General features: G+C 46.9%; 1 protein-coding gene across 1 annotated transcript in view; it reads right to left on the minus strand.

The window, feature by feature from the left end:
• The window catches only part of arl15a (ADP-ribosylation factor-like 15a), a 105,939-nt gene that overhangs the window by 62,366 nt on the left and 27,383 nt on the right, over window positions 1-16,190 (minus strand). The gene's annotated exons all lie outside the window — the stretch shown is intronic.

The following is a 16,190-nucleotide window of genomic DNA, read 5'->3' on the forward strand; positions in this document are numbered from 1 at the left end:
TATGAAACACTTCCAGATTGATGTAAGAGGAGCAAAATGTTATTGTTATACCATATTTTACCAGAAAATTGTTTTTATAAAAAAAAAAGGAGAAAAAAGAAGTTACGACAAAGATTAAAACCACAAGATGTTTTGCTTTCACGATTTTAATGCAACTGTGTCATAAAAGTCAAAGTGGAAGGGAATAGGAGTGTGCATCCGGTGCAACATGTTTTTGTCTGCAGTGTGTGTGTGTGTGTGTGTGTGTGTGTGTGGACCCCGTCTAACTGGGCCCTTGTGGCGACCGGACGCAGACTTGTCACTCCATGAATCACGGCCTGGGACTGAGGGCCTGCTGTGAGACATTAAGGGGCAAATGCTGTGTGAACCGTGAATGAGATCTTTAAAAACTTGTGCGGAGAGATCAGTGTACCGAAAACTAAAAAGAGATCTTTTTTATTAGCGAGACAGGAACCAGTCTGGACAAGGGAGGGCAGATATACACACACACACACACACACACACACACACACACACACACACACACACACACACACACACACACACACACACACACACACACACACACACACACACACACACACACACACACACACACACACACACACACACACACACACACACACACACACACACACACACACACTTCTCCCATCTATGATATCACATTTCAGGTGGAAGAACATCAACACAGAGGATTGCTTACTGCTCTGATCTACACTGTTGCGACTCTGTTCGAACGAAACACTCTGACGGGAAGGAAAACACGAGTCAGAGCGTACGCGGACTGCGGCGTGTTCGCATTTCTCCAGGTGTGCTTGGGCGTGCCATTAAAAGTTGTACCTCAGCGAGGAGAAGCACATAAAAACAAATGAGAGGGTGTAGATAAATATTCTGGTCTAAAGTTCAAGTGTCTTCGGCAAAAGTTCAAAGTTTAAGTTTAGTACAAAGGACCCTTTAGACCACGAGAATTCCTATCTCGTCTGGAGGTAACAAAGCGAAATGAACGAGCCTTTTTCTCGGAGGGCGGCGAGGGAGTGCTTCGGCCTCGACTGTTAACCGCGTGCCCCCAGACATCAGTGGCCGCCGGGGTCAGTTTTCAGAGCCGTGCCGAAACGGGGCTGCCGTTTGATGGCGGCGTGAGGGGAATCCGCTTCAGCAGAACCAGACGTCGGCTGAGCAACCCGACCCCCCCCCCGACTCCTGGGTGAACCCAGCTCAAACAGGAAATATTCTCCTCTTCCAGGAGGACCGGTGGGATCAGAAACACACGCGCGTCAGATGGGTTGGGGAGGAGGGGACACGCGTGTAAAAACCTGGTCTGATGAGGTCATTCATTTTCTCCCTTCTTATCACTGAAGCAACGTGGAAAGATTTCTGCTGGTTGGTTGGTGGACCTTTTAGAGGACACACGGGGGTTGTAGATGGAAGAACCGGAGTATCTATGAGTTAGGGGATTGTTATTTATTCACCCCCACTTATAGAATCACCACTAGACCAAGAGAACAAGACAGCAAAGCTGTGGGAGCGAACAAACAGACAGCTCCCGCCAGCCACCTCTCCCTCCACATACAGTGCAGGTTTCACAAAAGGAGCATCCGGGGCCTGACCCCGGGGTCCCTGTGTACACAGCCCCCCCTCCCCCTCCCCTCGTTGTGAGAGAGAGAGAGAAGGCGAGACAGGAGCTCCCCACCTCTGGCACTCTTTGACAGCACAAGATTGACGAGGAGCGCTCGGTCAAAAGGGCTCACGGGAGAAAGAAAAAAAGAATACGTCCGGGGGCCTTTGATTGCGTCGAGACACGCCCCTTTACGGTCACCCAGACTCTGAGGAGACCGACCCGTGATGACTCTGTGACTCTCCAAGGCAACTAGGCCGACAGCTGCGATTAGAACTTGAAATTGAGTTCCGACATAAATTTTACTCTGGTGATTTGTGGCACGTGCTGCAAATCACAGAGCCGGAAGTTTAAAAACACATTCTCACATGTGCCGCCGCGCAAGGAAAACATGTGCTTACGGAGGCTTATCAGCTTTTCTTCCTCTTTGTTGAGGCTATTATCTAATTACTACTACGAGCACACCTGTTAATTCAAAGATCTTTGAGACAAAACAAATATAACCTTGCGGCTCCTCGCCAAAAAGGCTGTCAATAAAAAAAGTCCTGGACGTTATTGATTGGCCCCGGCTGCCTCTTATGGGATTGGACATGTTTTAATTGCGACTTCCCTGACAGACCCGCCGAGACATTACCTCACCGTTGTTGTGAAAGTTGATTAGCTTGGCTTTATGCAAATGAGAAACAGTACCATATTTATAAATACAACGGAAGAGACAGACCAGGCTGCGTTTTTTGTGTTTTTTTCCCTTAAACGATGCATAACACAACCCGTCAGCTTGAAAAAAGAAGACATCAGGATATTTAATGGGTGACATAACTGGGCCTCCTGGCAGCGGACCAGAGCTCAAGCTTGAGAACAGAAGCTGAACGCACTGCTGCTGCTCGTCTACCAGCGCTTGTGTAAGGATAAGTCAGGTTAATAACTCTACAGATGCCAAACTTAATAGCATTTAGCCCCGTGTAAAAGATGGGGGCAGCCAATAGTCAGAGTGAGTGGTATGAAAGGGAAATAATCCCAGCAGTTCCTTTTTCTCAAATATTTTCCCGAGGCTGCATGTGGTATGCTCAAAGTCATACCACCACCGTGCTGACCTCAAGTGACCGCCTGTTGATTTGCATGCCGGCGCATTACGTATCCATAGATATCTGAACAGCGTGCTGCATGAACATAGAAAGATCGAGACGTGGGTTTTCGGCCACTGCAAGCTAAAAGGGGTCCAGCTGGAGTTGAACAATTTTGAAGAAAAAACTGTTCTGTCGTGGAGCAGGAACCCATCACCTGACGTAGTTGGACAGACCAGGAGCCAAGCTCTTTTTTAGAAAACCACTTTGTATTTTTAGAGGTAATAAATGTGGGTTAGGGGGAAGCCGCTGGTGCCGCCCCAGCAGCAGCAGACCGGTTCGTGTTTCACCCCCGTACTCACCGGACTACTGCCGAGACACCACAGGGAAGGGAAAAAAATGGGCAGCGGCGTGACAGCGTGTTCCCAAATTGAGGTGCCCCCGACAAGCTTGCGGTTTCTATGCTGCGGTTTTTCTTCCCCAGCTTGGGTTGTGACATAGCTGCTTAACACGTAGGGTCGTCAAAGGATACGTGCAGTGTGAAGCCTACAAATATTTCCTGCTGAATGCTATTTTGGTTTCGAAGAATGACATGCTGCGTGTAGGTGCAGGTCTGATTTTTTGGAGGAACAACGCTCAACACGTACATTCATCATTCTTTGGGAGCAATTTGGGTTTTGCCTGAGGCCATTTCCAAGTGCGGACTGGATGAGCCGGGGATCGAACCGTCTATCTCTCAATTGCCTCCCCCAATAATTAATCCAATCTCTTGCCCTGAACAAGTTTGTGGTCTTTTGGGATCATCACAAAGTATTGAGAATTTATCAGTGAGTGACCTCTCTCATCATTACGGCCGGTAAAAAACTCCAACAGCACATAAGGCCTACACATAGATTTGGGGGGGGCAGAGAGCAGTGTCCTTGCTCGGGCCGCGGCACACTTCCTCTTGAAAGGTAGGTTACACTTCAACTGATACGCTTGAACTGTTTGCACTCGGCCCGGCGATGGCGTTAAGTGTCATAATGCCTGTTTAAAACTCCGGTATCACATTTGGCTCCTGGCATTTCCAATAGCTGGGCACACCTAAAAAAAATAAAAGAAAACTTCCTCCCTGGCTGCCAATTTACACAGGTCGGGCTTCTTGATTTCCCAGCAACAGTGGGGCTAGCAAAGGAAATAGGAGGAGGAGGAGGAGGAGGAGGAGGAGGAGGAGGAGGAGGAGAAAAAGGGAAAGGACATCCGAGACACTTGCCTCTGGGAGTCATAGCCACCGCAGACAGACGGACACGGACGGGCAAGCAGGTTTTTTTTTTTTTTTTTTTTTTTTTTTTTTTTTTTTTCAGACCAAGTGTCGGGACAACACTTGTGTGCATGGCTCACTCCTGACCTTTTGAAAATGACAGTCCTTTATATGGGCGTCCCGACGGAGGAGCGGCGCTAACAGATATGTGTGTAATACACACCGGGCCACAGTCATAACACGGGGCCTGCAAAACCGGGGGGAGGGAATACAGGGAGGTAGTCCGTCGGGGACGGAAGGAAGGGTAGGGGGGGGAGCAGGGAGGGAAGAGTGTGCAGGCAGAGGGGGAGGATGGAAGGGGCACATTCATTCATCCTCATTCATCTTCTCCGCCACCACCCCCCTTCAGTTGTTGTTGTTATTTGCCGCTTTGAAGCCAGGGGCAGGGGGTGCACGGTGGGACATATTGTGGCTCGGTACAGTGAGGGGAAGGGGGGTGTGTGTGTGTGTGTGTGTGTGTGTGTGTGTGTGTGTGTGTGTGTGTGTGTGTGTGTGTGTGTGTGTTTGTATGTGTGTGTGGGGCGCTACATGCCATTCTCGTTAGGGGCGAGAGAGACATGCTAGACACCACAAGGCCGCTTGCTGCACTCTTCCCCATGCTTTGGTTGGAAACATGCTTCGGGCCTTTTTAATGCGCCACACCTCGCAAAAAACGCTGCTCCATAAGAGGACGCTCATTTATCCTTGATAACACCTCCTCCACCAGGCCTCCTAACCGCCGCCACTGCTCGCCTCTCGTTGGAAGCACAGTCTTCCTCTACCGGAGGCTTGGTGCCCGTCACCACGGGCGCAATCTGCTGCATCTCTTAAAACCTTAATTTGCGAGACAAAAGCAAACAGAATGCAGATTCGGCGGCGTGGTGCCCTTTAAAACGTGGCTGCCCGCGGGTGATGAAACACAAGATTGACTGCACTGCAAAAAAAACAAAAACAAACATGGCCAACTAAGGACACTAAACAGGTGCCATTCATCACCCCCCACATCAGAAATAGATCCCTGTGCAAAACACAGACACCTACAGTGTGTGCGGGTAGGCCCTGTTTTAATGCTGATTTACTTGTCTCCGTTTTGCAGGCATACTATCCCCTTATTCTGAAGCAACATCCTCTCTCTCTCTCACTCTCTCTTTCTCCCTCTCTCTGATCCCCCCCGCCATCCAATTCATTCATCCCACTTCTGTCTGTCTGGCCCTCGTTTCGGAGCTCGAACACTATTGCACTGACGCTAAGGTGTCTGGACAAGGAGACATGCTGGAACACACTCACATGCACGCACGAACACACACGCAGAAAGGCGTAGAGTGAAGTTAGAGCGCCCCCCAGCTTTCTGCTGGGCCGCATTGCAATTGAATGCTTGGCAAAACAAAAGAAGCAAAGCATTGCGGCAACTTCAGTTACTGGAACTGAATCTCTGGATCTTCTAGAGACCAAAAAAAATTAAAAAATTAAAAATAAATCATAATTAAAAACAAAACACAATAAGCTTAATAACTGTTGACATCTTGCATTTATGGTGGCCTCCTTACCCCGGACAGAGGAAGGAGGACATCCAGCCCGCCTGAAACACAAGAAACATTTTTCACAAAAATCGGCTTCGTCACAGTGAACGCAGCGTTCCGAAGACAAACTGGAAAACAGCTGAGCACCGCCTGGTATTTAGGGTCCAGGGGTGCAAGGTGGAGTTTCAACTGACTGACTGAGGGTGATGTGACCAACTGACCGTCTGGGGCGTAAAGTCCACTTTTTAAGAGACAACCAAGAAAGGTCTGGACTGCCGGGGCAAAACTTTTTTTGAACAACACGACTGAAACACACACACACACACACACACACACACACACACACACACACACACACACACACACACACACACACACACACACACACACACACACACACACACACACACACACACACACACACACACACACACACACACACACACACACACACACACACACACACACACACTTCTCTTTCCCCTTTTCCAGTGAGCAGCTCCAGCGTTTGGCCTTCTCCTATCTGGCCCGACATGGTGGCTTGTGACCCTGCATGGTCGAGGAGGAGGCCAGATCAAAGGCGGAAGAGCGGCCTTGGAAAAACATTTGGGCTGAGAATGGACGGGATATCTGACAGGAGGCCTTTCCCACTGGGCTCACTGGTGCTGAGGGGCCGAGGATCGGGTTACCACCCGAAAAAAGGCCGACATGAAGGGGGGATGCTAATCCGCATGCGTGGGGGGTCTGTCTGTCTGTCTGTCTGTCTGTCTGTCTGTCTGTCTGTCTGTCTGTCCTGTCTGTCTGTCCTCTGCTCGCTCTCCGCCACCACCATGTAGCCCGTCTTCCCCTCTGCTTCTCACCCTCCTCAGCCCTCAATCGCTCAAGTATCTCCGTGTCGCTCCCCAAACTACGCCGACCCAACACGCCGCCCCCCCCAGACCCCACATCCCCCACCCCTCAACCCCCTCCCCAAGCTTCTATGCAACCACCACCTTACCCTCATCCCCAACCCTTCACCCCGAAAAAAACACTCAAGCTCCATCACAGGGGATTAACAGGAAACCCTGACACGACCCATTGTTAGGGAGGCAGAGGGGGCTTGGGTGGTTTTGCCACCCCGAGTGGGTCTTTTTTTTTTTTTTTTGCTTTTTAGAGGAGACTGGGGCACTTCACCACAGCCTTCTTACAAACCCTCCCTAACCTAACACACACACACACACACACACACACACACACACACACACACACACACACACACACACACACACACACACACACACACACACACACACACACACACACACACACACACACACACACACACACACACACACACACACACACACACACACACACCTCTTCTCTCCTCTCGGTTGCCTTTAGAGGCAAGAGTTGTTCTGTAGCAACGAGCAGATGAAGGATGGAGGGGGGGCACATTTGTAGGAGCGAGTGGGTTAAAAAGGAGCGCTCAGGATGGTGTACGTGTGTATTTGTGTGGTGAGGTGGGGGGAGGATGGGTGTCAGTGCTGTAAATCTCGATGTCACTGACAGGAAGACTGTTGCGGACCATTACCATAAATCTGACAAACGCTAATTTGATGGGAGACTGTATCTGTCTGGTCAGGGACCAGTCTAGACGGTCCTATTGAGGGGTCCTACGGCGTTGGCCCCCCGTTTGTTTTCCAGCACCATCTGGACATGGCAGTAAGTGCCCGCTGCTTTGGTTCACATGCACGTAGTTCCAACAGTGCACCATTCCTGCAGCCATCGCGAAAAGGCTTTGACCTTTATGTGCCACAAGCATTAACATTCATTTATTTTTGTAATGCAGTGACGGCGCGGTCTTCAGTCACTGCAGGTTACCCATATTATCTTTGGGTGCTATCAACAAACCTCCATTAGAGTTCATGTTGATTATTAAATACAATATGCAGTGGATTATATTCGAATTGCACAACACTTCAGTTTAATATGTAGTAGTAAATCAAAACAACTGTTTCAGAAATATCAGACCAAAGATGGAGGGTGCTGGATGGTAAAAAAAGTACTAAACCGCCCACTGAGGCCGTTAAACATTTCATTGGTTTTACCATGACCAGTGCAAGCGCTATTTAAAAAGGCCTAATCTGCATTTTGTTTTATCTCTGTGCTGTACATGTGTTAGTGAGTATATCTCACCTCCTGCGTTAACTTCATAGGTACACAAAGAACATTGTCAATGTATACAAGTATACAAGTATACAAAAAATACATTTCCGAGTAGATACATACTGGTTTAATGAGCTTAACATTATTTTTAGGGGATGATACCTGCCCATTTTGTTCAAATTGTTTCCATTTGTCAGGTCAAGGCAAAACCTGCGCCACCTACACTACTAAATACCCTGGAGAAAAAAACTGGTGCTTTCGAGTCCACAATAAGACTGCAAACTGTAGGAGTAACGATTACATCATCGAACGGATGTTTTTACGGGTTCAATTACTCTGAGGCTTGTATTAAAAACTGACGTTTGCTTGAATCCAAAAAATGCTTTTGGACAGTCATACCTGAGTTATTGAAAAAATAAATTAAAAAAATAAAATACCTTCCAACGACTCAGTTAGTTGAATAAAAATAGATTTTCTTTTGAGTTACTGCCCTTTTATTGAAAAGAACACATCCCCCTCTTCGCTCCCCCCCCTTCACTCTCAATCTCAACAAGCCGGAATAGAGTTCACCTGAGGAGAAGCTGGGACGGATCCAAGAGCTCTGGAGGGCCCGGCCAGCACTGCAAAGGCTCCATGTTTGTCCCATTCAGAGTGGCCAGGAGCGGGCCACAATGCAGACGAGGGTTGAGCAATGTTTCCCTACAGCTTACAACTTACGCTTTGTTCTCCCATCGTCAACGTGGTTCAGACTGGATGTGGATGTGTTTTCAGAGTGAGTGAAATGGGTTCGATGGGTTGGATATAGATGGGAGAATTTAAACACGAACAGCAGGCCTACTAGACATGCTGAGGGGACCGAGGGGCCACGGCTTTTTCAGGCCCCCCACCCGACGCATTTATCTGTCTGGAGCCTACCTTGGAGCTCCTGTGTGTTTTCGCGACACTAACTGGAAAAGTACATTAGGGAGGAATGGGGTGGGGGGGGGGGACGGACGGCATTAAGGGGGCCCACCCACAGGAATGTTTTCATGTTACCCCTCTTTCTGTAGAAGAAAGCAAGAGGCTGAGGTGGTGGCAAGGCAGCTGCATTCACAAGACAGAAGACACCTTTGCTCCATGGGACATCCAGAGGGTAGATAAGGGGGCCACCGAATTGAGAGGGTCGAGGGGTGGGGGTGGGGGGACACCACTGGGTGCCATTATGGTATATAAATCTCGCAACTGGGAAGGGTGATTAGCTTGGCGCGCATTAGCATACGGCGGCGGCGAAACTTTGGTTTACTGGGCACAGTGTAGGGCAAAAAAGATGTTTTTCCTGCACCCATGTAGAGGATCAAAGCTCGAGGGGCCCCCTTTTGAAGGCCCTGAAACCAGTGTGCAAGAACCAAGGGGGTGGGTGGGGGGGTTTGGGGGTGCCCCCATCTCATAGGCATAGAAAGGGTGGGTGTACGGGGAGGGCACTTGTCCCACTTATAATCAGTTATGGCACAGTTTCATACGGCATCTATCTATCGCGACTAACTCAAATTTTGATTAAAAAAGAAAACAGATCTTAGGGCCCCCGATTCTGCCTGACAAAAGTGTGGGAAAGTTTCAAGCTTAAGGACATTGTCATTAAATGTGAAAGACCCCTCCCCATCAGCTATTTCTAGGCCCCTTTGAGACAAAAAAAAAAACCTGATGGAGACCGACTGAACAATAAATCTGTTTTTATACATTGTGCGGTAGCCGAGAATTAGGTTGATGAGCGGGGGCGGCAAACTGGAAAAGCCTTTTCAATAGATGCTCACAGGATATGGAAAATCTTTGATTCTTTAAAACAGAGCGAGCTATTCCTCACATCGCGTCGCACAAACAAGGCCCGGCCGTGCCGATCATTCATAACATCCCCAGTGACCTCGTTGAACGCGTCAAAGTGTCGGATAAAAACAAAACAAAAATAGGAAGGGAGGAGTGAAAGGCTTTTCTTTGGCAATCTGTGACAAACCACAGACATGAAAGGAGAATCCCTCCGTTCTGCTAAGAAAAAAAAAAAGCAAACGGGAATTGGTAGATAGGCCTCTGGAGGCGCTTAAAGACCGACGAAATGGAAAAGCCATTAATGGGGAAAGCAGAAACGGTGACGCCGAGAAGGGAACAGAGGGACACTTTCAGGAAGAGGAGCGTCACGACCCTCGAGTATTGTTAGACATTAACCGAGTGGTTTTTGGCGGCGCAGGGAGAAATTAGTCATAACACATCGGCTGGATCTGGATAAGTGCTGTGACGTCTGTGACAACTTCTTGTTAAAGATGGCTTTTGGCTCCTCGTTGCAACCCAAAAATATTCTAGTGTCTTAAAATCTTCCCTCAAGTAACTGTGATCAAGTGTGTTTTATAGTTATTTAATATTTCACATGTGCTACAGAGCGCCACAGTTACAGTGAGGCGAAACTCTTCATGCATGCTGCTACAGTTCGTCCTCTCGGGTCAGGAAGACGTTCTCGGCCACTTGCATCCAGATGGACCGTATACGGCAGTTTCCTGTTGGCACCTGGCACTAGAACGCGTCTCAAATGCATCAGGGTGACCACTTGTGAGGGGATTTGCCTTTTTATCTATGGAGAACTAAGATCATTACTATAAACAAAAAAAAAAGAATTGGCACCGGAGCAGATTTTGGTACCGTGCATCCTGCTTTAGACTTCAGCCGGTGTAATTCAATGTTGAGCTTTACTACCAAGGCATCAACTATTACCTGTATAACTACGGTGCGTGAAAAACTTTCAGAAAACTCTTTTCAGCTCAAAAACATCAATCAAGCATCATTGAAAAATCGGCTCAAGTATTTCAGATTTGTACTACTTTTTCTTGCACAGAAATACTAAGCAGTGAGTGAGACTATTTACAAGGCTGTATAAAAGCAATCGCAGTCGTATGCTAAATGGTCTGTCGGTTTTGAAAGTGTGTTTTTTACCACAACGGAGGAACAGACCACAGCCCTCTCAACCCACACACACCTACACACTGTTGGCTTTCACTTGATTTCTGGCATTTTAATGGCCATAGAGTGACTGGTGCTACTCTTCTCTAATAATAGACCTATACATGATGAAATCAATATATATATATCATGTAGGAGTTCAAGCCTCTCAGAAGTACTGTTTAGTTACATACTATATGCTATGGACTTACATTTATTTGATGGTGGAGGGTCAAAAATGATTTGGCATTGGAACAGTTTTTTGCCTAAAACAATATAGATCAAATACCGTGCTATACCACTTTGTATGCGTTTAGACTTTAAAATGAAACAGGACCTACCCAAAGGAAACAGGGAGATGAATAAAACCTTTCCTCTTCCTGTATGAGTAACATTCTTTCAGAACGCATTACAGACTGTGAAATCACTATTGCTATTGACAATCTTTTACGTAACCGTGGCCATAAAATTGCTCTATAATCGTTAAATTGAATCAAAAGGAAATCTGATACTGTCACGCAACTTGAAAACCTCTTGTGTATTACAGAAAATTCAGTTTTTCAAAAAAATAAATTATAATAACAATAATAATAATAATAATAATAATAGTGAAGGACGGGTCGCCAAAGCCAAACATCTGGTGGCAATTCTGGGAATCTGGGAAATCCCGGGTCGTTGTGCGCCGTAACCTCTACCCTGGCGCGTGAAACGCTGCGGCGTTTGGGGGCGTTTCGCCGCGTTTGTCGGAAGTTAACCAGACACATTGTTTTAACCTTTGCCGGAGGAGCCTCTGTCTCATTCCCAGGGGCTGGCTGTGTAAAAGGGTCAATGACTTCAATGGGCCTTCATTAAACACAGTTAGTGTCAACAGTTAATTATGCAAATTAGGAGACCCCTCAAGTGGTTGGTGGGACCCCGGCCTCCCCCTTTTCACTGCAGCCACACACACACACACACACACACACACACACACACACACACACACACACACACACACACACACACACACACACACACACACACACACACACACACACACACACACACACACACACACACACACACACACACAAAAAGTACCACCCTGCAGTCACACACACACACAAACACACTCCATATAGCACATACATTCACTTACGCGCACTGTGAGCCTTCCATACATTACTTCTCATCCTCGCTCGTTTCTTGTCAGGAATCAAAAATGGCGTTATGGTGCCGATACATAAATGGAGGCCAATGAGGCCCCTGAGGTCTCCAGTGGCTTTTTTTCTGCCATCAAAGAACCTCCGGAAGGTTCTCGCTGGGTGAAGCTGAAAGCCCACCAAGTTCTCCTCATCAAGTCTAGGGGGTGTTGGGTAGGGTGGAGGGGTTGGGGAGGTCATCGGTGCCCCATCAAAAACAAAATGGAGTAGAAGAAAAAAAAAACCTGCATCAAAACAGTCAATTAGGCAAAAATGCATGACAGCCAAATTCGATGCATTGTTTCTGTGACGGTAATGACAGGCCTTTCGCTCCTCTGCCTCTAACACACATCTGATGTCTGCGGCCCCCCTGATTTTTTTTTTTTTTTTTTTTTTTTTCAAAAGGCTGGGAAGCCATCGGTAATTAATAATCACACGCTTTTGGGCCCCTTCGTTGTGACTGGCGGATTCTTTGGGGGCCCATCCTAAAAAAAAAAAAAAAAAAATCTCAAATCCACTTCTACCTACCCCTTACCTCCCCGGCAAATGCCTCCATCACTGCCTGTTGTTGGGTTTCAGGTACGTTGTTTATCCACCATTTGAGGTGGGGGCCTCTGCATTGTAAGGAGGGGGGGATGTTGTGGGCGCCAATTTATAACCGGCTTCCCCCCCCTCAGCCCTCCTTTTAAACCCGTTCACCTCCCACTAATTGTAGAGAGATAGGGTTGTTGGGGGGTTTGAGGTCCTCCGTCAGTGAAAACCAATCACACACCACCCCCCGAGAACTGTTTACACACCACATTTGCTTTTGGAAGTGCTCTCTTGTTTGTTATTTTATTTTCCTAAGCATTTTTTTTGGTCCTCCCTACAAAGCAAACCTCTCAAAAACAACAGTCTCGGAGCGCTTATGTAATAGTAAAATCAGAACCAGATTGTGGCCTCCACTGGTCCGAACCCACCCAAAGTGAAGCTCTGTGAGCAGGGCTCTGTTTCCTTCTCCGTGTGGTACAGGTGTCGTACGTCCCCTTCAAATGCGAGCAACAACTTCTTGCGGGCGACCCCGTGACCCCCCCGCCGCGGTCTATTCCTGAATGGCAGAGTACGGCCGATTCTCTAACGAGTGATGTTGCCCACATTGCTGGTTTTCATTAACATCATCCACACACGCCTACACAGCCAAATCCAAAATAAATGGCAGACATGTGCTTCTCTAATATACAGGTGTTGTATCCATAAGCGACAACCGGAGCGAGGACTGAGCGTTGGCCAGGAGACAGGGACGGTCGGTGTGGTTCAGCGACACGTATCTGACCCGTATGTGCGTAGGCGGTGCAGTCAGAAAGCATGAGGAAAGGGACGTGGTTATCATTGTTTGGGCTGATAAATCCAGCACATTTGTTTTAAATAAAGCAGCAACAATGGGGCTACAATGGTGACTTTAGCTTTAAGGGTTTGTAGCAGGGTGAGTAGTGTAAGACCTATCACATCAATAGAGAAGATACCATTTATCTACAAAGCATCTGTAACCAAACAATAACTATGACAACTTTACGTTTCTGTTAAAGCGGCCCACTACAAGAAAATAAGGGGGCCGTGACTCCTGAACTGGTGTTAACAGCCCTAAATTTAAGGCTGAAAGTCTGCACTTTAACTTCTCGGTGGTCATTACGTTTAAAACCCCGATGCCAACGCCGCAGAACATGCGTCACTGTCCTGATGGTCTCGGAGCGCGGCGCACATGTGTGTGAAAGATGGCGACAATAGAGAAGGCTATGGGCTGAACCAGAGACACATGTGTAAGTGTGTTTGTGTGTGTGTGTGTGTGTGTGTGTGTGTGTGTGTGTGTGTGTGTGTGTGTGTAAGCTACCACTACGCAAACTGTACGACTAAATCCCACACAGGGAGCGTTTGACTAAGGCCAATGGACTCCACATGTCCCTTCCCACTTCAAAAGGGGACAAGAACATATTCGAGCCCATCCTCCATCTTTGCAGGGACGGGGATAAAACTAAATTTATGAAGGTCAAATAGAACAACAGCTGCGTCTTAATTACCTTAAAAAATGTAAAATACACCGGTGAACTATGAGGGATGAAACGCTTGGGAAATGATCAGGAGTAAAAGCAGTATCATTCAGGGACTACTGTCCATCTTCAATGCATGTTTGCTCTGCATTATCCTGACACCTACTGGACAGAAAAACACCATCAATGTCTCACTGAGATCAGAATTAAAAGCAGCATCGTTGAAACCACATTGCAGAGTAGAACAACACTGATCTTCTGGCTGCATTTACCTTAAAAATTGTAATTCTAGTGCAGCACAAAATGAAAATAACATAAAAAAAAACATGAAAGCTCTACAGCAGTTGACTCGGTCGGATAGCTGCAGATGTTGTGCATTAAAAACGTTATTGTGCAAACGATCGCTGTGGTTAAACGGCAAAAAAAAAAAAAAAAAAATCAATAAAAGACTGATCAGATTAACACCATGTGCAACACAGACTGCTGCGATTCCAGAAAGAAAAGGACAAAAAAAAAACGTACGGTACCGGAAGAGGAGATGGACACCAGGCAAACAGGGGGGAAGGCACATGCACACGCACACGCACGCACATTAAGAGAGTAAGAGCCAAGGCTGATGGATAGATGTGCGCATTGGCGGCATTGCGGAAAGGAGCTTTTATAAACGACCGAGCACAGAGGGAAACGTTTATTTAGTCAAAGACAGGAAAGAACAGACGGAGGCCAACTGTGCCATGATCAATCACAGGCCTACCTATGACACTGCGCAGTGCAACCTGATGCAGAGTTAGCCCGAGCCCTTCCTGAGGTCTGCCTCTCTTAGGGGGAGAGAGAGAGAGAGAGAGAGAGAGAGAGAGAGAGAGGGAGAGAGAGAGAGAGAGAGAGAGAGAGAGAGAGAGAGAGAGAGAGAGAGAGAGAGAGAGAGAGAGAGAGAGAGAGAGAGAGAGAGAGAGCGAGAGAGCATCCAGCCCAGTGATTGTGAATGAATGTGTATGAGAGGGTAGAATATGGTGGAAATATCTGCATGTCAGAAAGTGAGAGAGAGAGTAACTTGAAAGAAAGCACCTGATCGCAGCAGTTTGAATTGATTTCAGACTGCAGGTCTTAAATCATCTTTAAATGGTGTTGAGTCTTGAAACTTTTGTAAAAAGTTACTATCAATGTCTGGCCTCTCTCTCCAAGTACTTTGTGAAATACCCCCATAAAGTTAACAGGCTAAGGAAATGGTTCTTATGACTAAAGTATCAGAAACAGAAAAAGAGCGGGCTCAATATTAAAAGCATTAACTCGTGGGTATTCTTAGAGCCGTACTCTCCCAGTGTGTTCTCATCGATGACACGGTGGGTTTATTTGATTTGGCCCCCTTTTACTGTTGGTTTACCAGAGTGAAAACGATCGCGCTCAATAAAACAAGCCGGGGTCAACAGACACCAGCAGAACCCCCAGACGACATTTTGGGCGTCTTTGATGTGGCTTTTTTGCAAGTTCTTACACATTGCCTAAAAGTACCACGGAAACCTTCCCCGCTGTCAGTACGGCACTCAACTGCCCAGAGCGTTGACATAAGTCCTCTGATGGCCGGGGCTCTTAAAAACAAAACCACAGACAAGCGTGTGATGGCAAACATGCATCAAAAGACTAAAACGAATTTCCTTCACTGGGTCGAGAAACATGAGTTGACCTCTTAAATTCAATAGCGTATAATTTGTTTTGCATGGCGTTGCGTCCATAAGTCATCCAAAAGTCCACACTCACAGAGCTGAGATCATGTGATCTGTGTGTAGGCTACTGTTGGGGGAATGCAGTTCATTAAGGTCATTGTATGTGACACATTACTCAGAACTAGTCTGTTTCAGGAGAATCCACTTCAACAGCAGCTGAGCTCATTGGTGACTACATGGCTCCACCCAGAGGGCGCATGAGGGACGGGATCTTTCGCCACATGAGCAATCGAAACCAACATTCTTATTCTCTGTATCAGTTCTGCTGTTTCCAGCTTCTCAAACGTTAAGCATTTCCTGTTTTTCTGCAATTAGAATCATTTATTAAAAATAACCCAAATGTAACCCAGTTACATTTGGGTTATTTTTAACTGTTGTTCCAAAAAAAACACATACACACATTGAAGGCATCACTTTTGCTCTGTCAATTTGTAGTGAATAGTTTGTGAGTATTTTTTTTCTTATTAATTAATCATAAAATAACATGACATATCGATCAATGATGAAAACAATCATTGGTTGCAGACCTAGTGGAAACAATTGACTTTTTTGGTAACAGTAGCACACACTTTAACACAACAAAAGAAAAAAAGGACAATACTGTGGACGAATCCTCCAAGTCCTTGTGCTGTCATTCGTGTGCTACTTTGTGTCTGTTGGGACAGCAGACTGTT

This window comes from Anoplopoma fimbria, chromosome 13 (genome assembly GCF_027596085.1).
Source record: "Anoplopoma fimbria isolate UVic2021 breed Golden Eagle Sablefish chromosome 13, Afim_UVic_2022, whole genome shotgun sequence".
NCBI classification, from domain to species: Eukaryota; Metazoa; Chordata; class Actinopteri; order Perciformes; family Anoplopomatidae; genus Anoplopoma; species Anoplopoma fimbria.